Source organism: Cavia porcellus, unplaced genomic scaffold (assembly GCF_034190915.1).
Source record: "Cavia porcellus strain 051 isolate PalLab524CR breed Dunkin Hartley unplaced genomic scaffold, mCavPor4.1 scaffold_5, whole genome shotgun sequence".
In the NCBI taxonomy this organism is placed as follows: domain Eukaryota; kingdom Metazoa; phylum Chordata; class Mammalia; order Rodentia; family Caviidae; genus Cavia; species Cavia porcellus.
This window is the reverse complement of record NW_026947488.1, coordinates 88,728,460-88,741,787: the sequence shown is the minus strand read 5'-3', so window position 1 is coordinate 88,741,787 and position 13,328 is coordinate 88,728,460. Positions and strand designations below refer to the sequence as shown.

At 32.0% G+C, this 13,328-nt stretch overlaps 1 long non-coding RNA gene across 1 annotated transcript in view; it reads left to right on the top strand.

The window, feature by feature from the left end:
* LOC134475903 (uncharacterized) overlaps positions 1-13,328 on the top strand; it is a 61,978-nt gene that overhangs the window by 617 nt on the left and 48,033 nt on the right. The gene's annotated exons all lie outside the window — the stretch shown is intronic.

The window sequence follows — 13,328 nt, the reverse complement described above, 5'->3', positions numbered from 1 at the left end:
ATAGACTTATATTGTAGAATCCAGAGGATTCTGTGTTAATTTAAACTACATGAAGTATTTAATAAAGTACACCACAGTAAGTTTAATTCTACAATTATAAAAAAATAAAATTAGGTGAGATTAAATAATTATAGAGAGATTAAACATGTAATTATATTTACATCTTACTTTAACATCTGTAATTATCTGATTTAAAACAGTTGGTATCTGTGCTGAGGTTTTAATAAAAATGTGCTATGTTTAGTTTTTTTGACTAATTTTATGCATGTCACTGAATTGATAATTAACCTACTGAAAATCATTACTATTATATGTATAATTATATCCTAAAATTAATAGTAGTCTAAAATATTATTTGGTAGACATAAATCTTAAAATTTCTTTTTTATACTAGAATTTAAAAAAATTTATAAAGTGAGATGATATTTTATTCATAGCTTGAATTGTGTCTCTGAAAATTCTTCTAAGAGTTTAACTGTCAAAATTATGGAGCTGAAATAATGTTTTAAATAATTCACTAGCTAAAAAATATTAAGGAATTATAGCCACAAAGCAAGGTTTATGATATACTTATTAATATCATAGGTCAAACACTCAAGATCATATTATTGATTTTTAAGAAGTGTATTTACATTCACTAGTCCTTTGCAAACGTCATAAAATATGGAAATAATAAAATAAGTGAATTGATATGACATATTTTACCTCTTTTTGTATCAAATTGTATACGGTGAAGATATAAATTTCTCTAATTTGTCATATTTATCTGAAATATGAATTATATGTGCTTTGATCAATACACACATAGATATCTACATTTATAAAGAAAAACTGACTTAATGTCTTTGTACAATTATCTTCATTTTTTTCTGATATAAGCTTCATAATTCTTCATTAAACACTATTTCTATTACTTTAGTTTTAGAACATATTAAAATTTCTATTACATTGGGAATAGTATCTTATCAATAATTTTAGAATTAAAATTGCTATATTTGTCTCTTGGATAATTTTGTTTGCATTTTTATGGATTTATTTACAGATATATTTGGCTCCTTATTGTCATACTTCTTTAATCATGTTTCTAAAATTTACTACCCCAATCAGATGTTGCCTGAAAACACTGTTTTCTCTGAGTCATTAGGTATCCATTTATGAAGACTCTGAAGTCATATAAAATTGTGGTTAAACATTTATTCTGCTCTTTTCTCCAAATATGTTTCTTAGTAGCAACAGTTTTGCCACTTACAAAGACTGAAAAAATACTGCTTTTTCCCTCCCATGTCTAAGACTAGGAACTCTCTTGCCTTTGATTTGAATCATTCTTGAGTTTTAATACTGCAGACCCAGTGATATATAAAATTAATGAATAATAACTTATAAAAAAGTATAAATACTAGGGAAAATAAGTGTTTGAGGGAAAGTCAATTGAGAGTAGAGTAATAGCTGCCTTTAGGCCAAAAAAAGAAAAAGAAATACTTTCAATTTGATTTATTGATTATAGTTACAAGGATACCAGAAGAGAGTTCATAGCAAAATCTTTAGTACAAAATAATTTTGTAACTCACTTGTAAGTGAATAATACAGTGAGTAAGGAGGAAAAAGATCTGTATGCTTAAATATATTGATCACATCAGGGTTACTTTATATAAAGTAAGAAAATCAACCATTGCTTGGATTTTAATTAGACGAAAGAGACTGTATTATTGATGACCTGTTTATTATCAATGAAGTCTCCTTATTGCCCTGTGCCTACATCAATCACCTTGTGATGCTGAGTGCATGCTGGGTGAGGAAATTAAAAAAACTCTTCATGTAGATCTTTGGATACAACTAAAAATAATGATAAAGGTGAACATTTTTGGAAAGACATTCATGAGGACATTTTCCAAGCTCTGGGAAAAAATTAAATTGTAGCAAAATATCCTTGTCAAAGTTATACTAAAGGAATTTAGGGCATATGGATAGAGATTTCTTTAAGAACAAACATGCTTAAAACTTCCTTAATAAAATATTTTAAATGCAGAACGTAAAGCAAGGACTTTTAGACACTAGGAAACTTTTAAGCTCTTTGTATTTTTTGCATCCCTGGTAGACAACCCAAAGCATATTAATACTCTAACGTGCACTTTTTATAAGCTATCTGCTTCCCTTCTGTCACCTTACTCAGTATTTTCATGTTTATTCCTTAATGGAGCTATTTATTTTACTAATATAACCCAAGTATATGTAAAAGTGCTTCAAGTGACGTGGTTGTTTTATACACATTATTGAATATATGAATATGTTTAGGCAATAAATTTGCACAGCATTGCACCTCCAATAGATACAAAATCTCTTGTCTCATCTCAACATAAAAAATTCTAGCAGAAAAGTTGGGAGTTGAACTCATGAGGAAATATTATGCTAAATTACCTCATAATCAGTGAATCAAAGTCAGTGAGAAGTAATTCAATGGCCTTTAATATGTACTATGGACATTGGTGCTTTTGCCCATTTTGTTTTAATAGCATAAACTATTATTTTGTTTAACCAGAGATGTTGTAGGCTATATTTAAGAGGATATCATTAGAATGCTGAGCTCTTCATCTCAGATATATCTCAATATACATGCTACTTTAAGCACTTCACACCAGTTCCTGGTCTTCCAGATGACTTCTTTAGGGAAGAATTTGACTAGGAAAAAACTTATGGACGAAATACAGTGACTACAGAAGTGGATACAACAGAGGAAAAAAATTAAAATCAATGAAGGAAAATGGATGCAGTTTTCTGTAATTAAACACTGAGACCCCCCAAAATCATCACCTATATGAAAAAAGAACACAAAAGAGAGAAAAAAAGAAAATTCCATTTTCTCTGGAAATTTCCTATGTTGTTGTTGTTGTTGTTTGTTTTGTTTTGTTTTGTTTTTACTTTGGGAAAAGTTTTCACTTTCTTGAATTAAATATATTTTTGTGGCATATATTTATAGCTTATTTTTTGTTTTGTTAGCTTGTTTTTTATTTAGTTCTCATGGTTGTAGTAATCATTGCTGATTTCTTTAGTTACTATGGACATTGATGCTTTTGTCCATCACTTCTCTTGAGAAAGAAATCTGCAGGACACATCTGTGTGAATCAGGGATATCTGTTGACTGACAGACTCTGATTTAGTACTAGGTAAGAGGAGAGGTAGCAAATGTCACTAAAGGGTTCCAAACTGTGAATGAAATCGTAATCTGTTCTCTAACAACCCAATTGTTTTCCCTCTTACCAATTCTTATGGACCACATCTCTGCTGTGTTAACTCAGCTCACTCTCTCTGAAGTCAAGTATATCACCCTTTAATCAAAATTTACTACTTGATAGAGACTGTGATCCTGGATCTCCATGGATTTCAAATGATGGATTATCCCACACACCTTGAAAATTTCAACTAATGTCACATGCTAAATCTCAGAGCATATAGTAACCATTTTTCTATATTCTGAACTATGCAACCTGTCAAATGTTATAGAAATTATTCATGTTCTATTCATGATTTTGTTCCCTTATTTTTAATTATAAATATAATTAATGCAATAATACAATTGAGGAAGAAGAAATAAATTCATTTTGTAATGTTTTTTCTTTGAAGAACCTAGCCACAGAGCTAAATGGCCAAGATTCACTGTGTAAATAATTTTTATATTATTAAGTAGATTTACCTTAATAGATGCAGCTTAAGTTATACAAACTTATTAGTAAACATATAGATACAAAGAATAGATAAATTCTATTCTGGTGAATAGGAGTTAGAACATTATAAAATTGTCCAGTAAGATAAAGCTAATTGAAAAAGAAAAACAGCATAAAATAGATACAATAGCCAGCTGCCACTGCCATCGGAGAATGGTAACCAGTGTAGGCTGAAAAAGGAGTCAGCCATGCTCCCACAAGCCCACTGGCCACCAACTCAGGATAGTTGCACATGTCTGAAGAAGCCACCCTGAAGTCCAACATCTGCCCAGGAACCTATGTCAGAAGAAACCCATGTGCCTGGGTCGTTTCCCTGCACCATGGATTTGCAGCCAATGCAAGAGGTGCCTGGGACCCCACACCTAGCACATGCAGAGGAACCCAAGAAAAAGTCAAGTTGAAGGAGCAAAAGGCAATCTCAGCCTACAGCCTCTGGCCTCTAGCAAAAGAGTTTAAGAGACATAGAAACAGAAGAAGTAGAAATGGCACACTTGAAATTTCTGAGAGGATAGCAACCAAACTAAAGGAACAACTCCATGAGACTGTAAAAGAAATCAGATCAGAAATAATATCTTAGGTAAAAGAAGAAATCACAGACATAATGAAAAAGTTGCTGAGTATATCTAAAAAAGACATAGATAAAGAAGAAAAGCATAAGAAAATGATGTAAACCTTGAATGAATAATATGAGAAAGAATTATAATCCATGAAACATGTTCAAAGAATTGTCCAGGAAATTAAAAACTTCATTGAAAGCTGACAAAACCACTTGGAAGAAATGGAATATAGACATTAAGACCTTGGAGACAGAATTGCAGCTAGCACTCATGAAAGGAAAGATCTTATAAAAATAACAAGAAATCAGGGAATAACAATTCAACAACTACAAGATGACACAAAAATACTTTAGGTGTCAGCAAAAAAAAAAAAAAAAAAACAGGGATCAATACATAAGTAATAGAGAAAACTTCCCAAATATGGAAAGAGGACCTAACATACAGAAAAGTAAGGCATACAGAATTCCAACTAGTCATAACCAAAATAAACCTACATCCAAATGTATAACAATCAAGATCCCAGAAATTCAGCACAAGAAAAGCATATAAAAGGTTGTTAGAGTGAAGAAATAGATCACACATAAAGAAAACTCCATCAGAACCATGGCTGATTTCCTAACACAAACCATAAAATAAAGAAGAACTTGCAATGAAGTGTCTCAAGCCCTGAAAGAAAACACCTTCCAACAGAAATTGAAGTACCCTGCAAAAATATTTTTCAAAACTAATGGAGAAATAAGATACTTCCAAGATGAAGAGCAACTGAAAGAATTCATGACCACCAAACCAACCTCACAAAGAATGCTGAAGGTTATTTTAGCGAGAGATAAAGATGACTGTGGCTCCAGGAACAGCAACAGAGGGGGATCACCGAGCAGGGTAGTCAATTCAATGCATGAGAAAAGCTGGGGACCAGTGACAGGAAAATAGTATGGCATAGATGAGTTAGTGCATGTTTGGCATAGCCATTGATGTAGATCAGCAATGCAAAGAAACAGGCAGAGTAGATTGGGAGAGAGAATCTATAAATATGCTCTATACGAGACACATTTGACTTGAAAGGAAATTCATGGACTGAAGGTCAGAAGAGAGAAGACAATGCTCCATGTAATGAGAACTCAGAAAAAAAGAGGGATAACTTACTCATCAGCCATAGAAGGGATAAGAAAGATATGTTATTTTTATACAATGGAAAGGTACTCTACTCTAAAGGATAATTATGAGGCTCTTGTAGGTAAATGCATGCAACTTGATATCGTGCACAAGGGTGAAATGGTTCCAAGTCATATGGGCGAATATTGTGTTGTCTCCTTAGAATAAAAACAAAAACAAAAACAAAAACAAACAAACAAACAAAAAAACTGAAGGAGTTAATGTTATCCAAAATGTGTAGTACATTTTGTGAAAGTGAAAGGGAAGGAAATGTCTAAGAAGGGAAGCTGGTAGCCATCGCTATTTTCCTACTATTTTGTTTTGAAGTCTTATATTGTTTCTTTGTTTGGTTTGGTTTTATACTATTCTGTTTTATTGGATTTTATTATGTCTAATGGTATGGGCAGCCATTTTGAAGAAGGCAAGATATATTATGGTATCCATAGCTGATTTCTTATTATCTTGTTTTGAAGTCCTGAATTGCTTTCCTTGTATTGTTTTGATTGGTTTATTGTATTTGGATTTGTTTGGTTTTATTCTCTTAAAAAACAGATATTATCATCTAAACAAAGCTACAACTTTTCTTTTCTTTTCTTTTTAGAAAAGAATTAGAAGTATATACCAGTGCTTCGTTTTATATCAGTTTAGGTTTCACATGTAAAATATTATTCTTACATTAATTTTTCTTCTTAAAATTTGGTATTTTCTGGTGTTTTAGGTTAAACCTTTATTTCTTTGTAATATTCTGAGGTAAATAATTACTTAAATTTAGTGTTAAATTGACCATATGGCTGTGATAGTTCCTTCCAGAATCTCAAATAGACTCATGTTTTGAATGGAAAAATAGGTAACAGAAAGTTTTATAGAAAAATGCATTAACAAAAAATTAGTTCCAGGTTGCACTTTACAGGACAAAGTTGTAGAATTTGTTAGAAATATTTATTATATAATCATCCATAACTCAGTAGCCACCCAAGATTAAGGACTTAGCTTAATAATAAAAAAAACATTCAGTAGGTAAAACATACAGTCTTACAAACAGCCTTGAAACATGGTAGGTATAGAGTCATGTATGCATAACAGCATATACACAGATAAGAAACATGAATATTGTGCAGTTATTGGTGCTATCCAGTAATTGATGAAGCAGGTTTATAAGATACATGAAATGTTTAAATTATGCTGTTAAGCACAACTGAAAAGTAATTATTTCTAAGATAACTCCTTTGTCTAATAGTGAATGTCTATGTTTATAATCTAGCTGACTCTTTCTGATTTAGCCAAAACCTATGAACAAGTTCAAATCACCTACTATATGCAAACGAAAAGAAAGTGTGAAATTAACTTTAAGAATGTTCTGAGTCTAGTGTTCGGTACAGAAAGGAATCTTGGAAATGTGAACAGTAAATCTAATGCATTAATGGGGTTAGATGCAAGTGCGGTGAAATCTACAAAGTGTCCTTTTAGAACACAAAAATTTGCATAAACCTTCAGAGAACAGTTCTAAACTCATTTCTGAGTAGCAAATAAGTGTTATCAAGTTTGGTATGTATTTATTTGGGGCAGAATGTTTTATTCAAAAGAAATAGTTAATAAAAGTAAAAAAATGGGAGAAAAATTACATATTTCCATAAATGCATTTAGATAAATGTGCTGAAATGCAGAATGTTTCTGAAATTTTGATGGATGCCAAAGGAAGAGGAGAAATTCAAAACTGTATTTAAAGAGGTGAAGAAGAAACTTAGGTCACATGTAAATGTTGTATGCAATGCCAATACATTAATAGTCTGTCTTGGCAATTGAAAGTCCATTGACTAATATTTGAATATACAGTAATGAGGTTTACATAATCATTAATTTTGTGTCCATTTTATCAAGATTGGATAAGAACTATATGTGAAGGATGAATATATAAACTTTAGTATATGATAACTGAAGTGGGAGATAATTTTGGACCAAAGAAAGATAATGACAATGAAATAGAATACAAAATAATGTTGAGAATTATTGAAGAAAAAAAATTCAGCAAGCCCTAACAGTTACTTATGGATATTGTTTCATGGAAGTATCAGTGAGGAATGGAGAAGAGAGAGGTTAAAGTAAAAGAAATCTGCATTTTCTAAGGCAAATAAAAGGGGAATTTTTTTTTGGTGGGGGCACTGGAGATTGAACTCAGGACCTTATGTTTACCAGGTAGGCATTTATGCTGCTGAACTAAATCCCCAGCCCTGAAAATGTTGGTTTTGGACAGTTTGAATAGTAGCTGCTTCTGGGGCATCAAAGCTGAGACCTGCCACACAATTAGAGGACCTAGAAGACTCTAGATCTGGATGACAGTGACTCACAAATGATTATCAAACACATGGGAAATAATAAATATTACTGTGCAAAGTGAGAACCAAAATACAATGTGTTTTTGAAAGAATCAGGAAGAACATTAATCTTTTGGGATAGAGAAAGACAGAGTGAGAAAAGAGCCTGGACAGAGGCAGCCAGGAGATTGCAAAAAGTACAAACTATAGATATTGCATAGGAAAAATAGAACTGATCAAAACAAAGAAATTCAGTGAAGGTCTTCTCGGGACAATTGCTGAAAACTGTCCCCAGACATTACACTCTAAGAGTCATTAAGTGCTTACATAGGGTGATAAGGCAACACATCGGGGTGCATGGCAAGGTGCGTGTGCAGAAGTAGAGTTGGCCGGTGCCCTTGTGTTACTGCTCCACTGGCCTACCTAGTCCACACTTACTTGTTCATTCTGTTTTCCTTTCTCAGGATAAGATGCCACTCCTTATTTACTCCTAATACAAGAAGTCATTAAATCTTACATTCACTTTAATGTTTACCTGATAGTTTGCTTTCATTTTTGAAGCAATGTAAAGATCTACTTCGTAATTTATACACTGTGAAATTATCAGGTGGTGTTTGGAAAGTTAAGTAGAAGCCTGGCGCCTTTCTTTCTTTCTTTCTTTCTTTCTTTCTTTCTTTCTTTCTTTCTTTCTTTCTTTCTTTCTTTCTTCTTTCTTCTTTCTTTCTTTCTTTCTTTCTTTCTTTCTTTCTTTCTTTCTTTCTTTCTTTCTTTCTTTCTTTCTTTTTTTCTTGAGCCAAAAAAGGGAATTTATGAAAAGAATGTAGATAAGAAGACTGCCATATATGAATGAGATAAAAATGAATAGATAGACAAACTGTTAAGATTGGAAGAATTACAGCCAAACTCCCTTCAGTAAAGAAAACTTCATGGCTTCACACTGGCCATGACGGCTTCTACCCCAGGACCTTTCCGCTGATGGCACTACTACACCTGCTCCCAGAGACATCCCCCTGACACCAGGAAATCTCCATGTCTCTAGCTTCTGTTGCAGCACAGCTCTCAACTTAAAATTCTTGGCGTTTCTTCCAATATGGACCTCCTGCATTTGGTCAAATGCAAATCTGAGAACAAATTCTTTTGATACCAGAAGCTAGGAAAGTAAATCTAATGGTTTTGGTTTCACCATCCACACTGGAAGCTTATTCTGACAACCACAGAGTACTAGACGATGCAGGACCATAAAAAGCTACCTCAAAGCAAGTCACTAGCAAAGCTCACATTTACATAGTAGTGATCAGGGTATTTTTTCATCAAAAATTATTTTTTCATCAGAAATTTGCTATCACATGAAGTAGATTGTAGAGTCTTTTGAATCAAATAACCCTGTCATGTTTCTCATGTCTCTCTCCACAATTCTCACTATGATTGATTGCCCTACATTTTCACTCTTTCACAGTTTCATATTCTTTGCCAAATGGTTTCTTTAGCTGCTTTCCTGAAGGAACACACTATACTTCCCTGAACTTTGATTTGAATTTGGCCTTATGACACTTTTACTCAAAATAATCAGTGTGTAATAACTATGTGTCAGTTTCAAGAGTGGACTAGAGAGACCTTGCAGACTTGCACTTGTGTCTTATAACATTGTTTAGAACAAGCAATACATTGGAGCTAAACATTGATTCCCTGGTGCTGGAAGAAAGTCACATGGCGCAGAGACAACCTACAGCAGGTGGTTCTCATTCAGATTGTCCAATCCTAATGAACATGACCTAAGTAATGACGTTCAGTGCTGCAAGTTTTCACAGTTTGTCATGCACCAGTAACTAACTTGGATGCTATTTAGAAGTCATTATTTCTTCATATTATAAGAAAGTTCACAAAAAATGATAGTATTTCAACTTTACAATTTCTCCTTGAAGTGGAAGAGAACATATTCTATTGTATATACCACATTTGAATGCTTGGTTTTTAATATCTGTGTTTAGATGCCATTTTAGGTATAAAATTTAAATGTTTTCCTCTTTACTTGCTGTCTTAGTCTGGTCAAACTCCATTTTCCTGTCACACACTCAGTTGTGAGGGTAGCTGCTCAAGGTTATCTGGGGTGAATCAAATAAAAGGGACAAAATTATCAGATTTGGAACTTTAGGGTCTGTCTAGGTTTACAGAGGAAGAGCACTGAATTAAATGGTAAGTATCTTTTGCTCAAACACATACAAATGTCTCTCTCCCTCTCTACACACCAAATTGCTATAGAAAGTAGAAGAACCTTTCATATGAAAACCAAACAAGAAAAAGTTGTATCATAGCACTTTCTTTGTTCATCATGAAAGCATATGTGAGTTATATTAATATGGACCTAGGCACACAGTAAATGTCAACAAATACTGTGTATTTGAAATTTAATGTCCAAAAAAAAAGAAGATAGAATTAGTTGTGTCAAGGTAAAATGCACTAAAATTATTACATTAAACAAATATTAGTAGTGAAAAATAGAAATGTCAAAGATAAAAATGAGAAATGTCATTTTTATATGCTCAGGGTATTGTAGAGAGATAATGTGTTTTAAACTGCACATGATATATAATTGAAGCTGGAATGGTTATGTAATTAAGATGGCATGCACCTTCATTATAATCCCCGCCCACTAGAGATGTGACAGATGGGTAATTGGAAGCTTTTAGCTGAGAAAGTGAGAGAGCTTATTGCTTCATCTGTCAGGTAAGGCACTTTGCTGTCATCTTGAACTTCATTAAAGCTTTCCTATCTTAGAAGAAATACATTTCAATATGGAAAATAGGTTGTGTGGGGATATTTATGCTTCACCTCTCTCTTTGTTTCATCTGTCCTACTTCAAATTTCTACGCAGAACTCTCCTACAAAGTCAATAGTGAACTTGGCAATATGCCTGCAGCTTTCAGAAACAAGATAATTAGACTGGGAAATTCACTTAGATCTTCATATCTAAACATTTTCTTTTCTCTCAGGCTGACCCCAAACAAAATATAAATTAGGTAATTCTTTTTCACCTTTGCTTTCCTTTCAGTAACGTACAATAATCTTTCACCCCTTAATATGATATGGTTGTTTGTAGAACTGGCTTACCAAACACTCCACACATGTGCAACGTCATGGTCCTGTTTTTTTCAAAAACATTCTATTTTGTTCAATTTAAATATAAGGAACAAATAACTGTGAAATAAATAACCTTTTAATTTCAACACTATGAAGTACTAGGAAAATAATGGATAAATATAGTACTTTTCAAAGGTTGTGCTGCTGCATCTAGCTGAAAGTAACAACCAGTAGAATGTTCTCGAAATAGAGAAGAAAGGTCTCATAGCTCTCATATGTCCGCATATACATATCTTCAGTTAGGACATAAAAAAGTCATATAAAGAGGTCCAAGAGAGTTTCTTTACCTACTTAAAAGAAATTAATCATGTTTACAGTCATCACTCATGATTTTAAATATCTTGTCAGGTGAGGAATTCTTAACAAAAGCATTTTCATATGTATTTAAATATAAGAAAATATTGCAAAATCTAACAGTGATGGACATTATGAGACGTTTTTCGATGTTTGTTATGCAAAGTGCAAACTTTAAAATTTTCCATGTCATATTAAAATGATCCAAAGTTTACTTTGTAAGTCATGATTATTATATAAAGTGTCAAGTAATTCCTTTACATCTTTCATACGTAACATACAATATTTTTCTGAAGATAGTATGAAAAGTAGAAAGACACTTAGTAAACTGAATACTTTCACATAAACATCCAGATTTTGTCAAAAATATTAACCCTATTTTTCCAAGTTTTATAGATCAAAAACTGTCTGTTCTACTTGTTCACTATACAGAATATTGAACTTAATGATTTGAAAGCAATATGTAGTGTGTGCACATGGGCATGGTTGTGTGGGACTTCATTCAATAAACTTTGCATTTCTTGAATTTCCAGCTTGGAAAAGTCTTTCAACTAAGCAATATATTATCATTTAATAAATTTCTCAAATGCAGTCTGATTTCACATTGGAATTGCCATGTTTGCTAACTAAATAAGTGAATCTGCTGTAACTAAAATTGATATAAATTACAGACCAATGTCCTTTTTGTCAAAAATCTCTGTAATTTTAAGATATTCATTCATATATATATATAAATTTAAAACTCTAATTAAAATACTAAATATAACTGTTTTATTTCCAAGTCATGTTTTATTTAAATAAGATATAAAATGAGTTTATTGTATTTAAAAGCCATTAAGAGGAGCTTCAACTTAAAAATACCTCCCTGCAAAGGCAAAATTTGTACGTTTCATAGAAATTATTGGAACCTATATTTTCAGGCTTTCATATTTATATTAAACATTACATATATTTGTATAGATTTGTACTAGAAATTGAATTTTCTCACAAATTATATATATATATATATATATATTATTGTACTCATATATAGGATCTTTTGAATTAATTTATTAAGATAGGAATCTGACAAACCTAACAGCAAAGCCAAGAAAGTTGCTTCTTTTCTCAAACAAGTTAGAAAATAGGGGTTAAACCAGGAACTTGATTCCATTTTCCTAAATTTAATTTTGTCAAAGCTTTATTTGAGTAGTAGCTGATGAATTCTAGAAAGTAATGTTAAATTTTAAGACACATTTACCTACAAATACACATTTTTGTTGATTATACAAGAATTATTTTATCTAATTTGTTTTTCTTTGCATATACCATAAAATTAAGTAAAAGCTCAAATTTAAAGTATTTACTGGATCAAGGGTATTAAAATATATGTATGAATATTTTAAAATTATTTTGCAATCCTTTACAACAAAAGAATTGTTATTCAAAACAAATGTGCTATGTAATGAACTACGAAAGACACCATTAAATCTCATAAACATCAGAAGGTAAAAATTCAGTGCAGAGAAGCCTGGCATACGGGGAAAGTATGTCCAGACTCGTGTTCACAGTGAAATGTGGTGAAGAATGAATGGAGGTAATTTCAGAGAATCAAACTTTCATTATTTTAGCAGTTTCACTCAAAATGCAAAAAGAAAGCACAGAAAGTACATATGTTAGAAGTTCATATCACGGGGCTGGGGATTTAGCTCAGCGGCATAAGCTCCTGCCTTGCAAGCAGGCAGTTGTGAGTTTGATCCCTGGTACTGATAAAAAACAAAAAAGACCAAAAACAAACAAACAAAGAAACAAAAAGTTCATATTACGTGATTAAAAATGAGAATGATAGTACAATAACTATATAGTTAATTGTATATTGAATATGTATGTGTTAATACAAAATTTATTTCTTCTAACTTGGCAGCTTAAACAGAAAACATACATCTGTGGGATATTTATTAAGACTCAGAAATTAGGAGTTAAAATACACAATGGATAGCAAAACGTACCCTAGTTTTCACTCTAGCTAAAAACAATTAAATAAATTCACTGGAAAAATTGCATAATTTCATATACAAGACCATGTCTTTGCAATATAAGTACGTATGAGTGAAGCAAAAATTCATACAAGTTACAGAGTTGCAAAATACATGTAGTTAAAATCAAATATCCATACT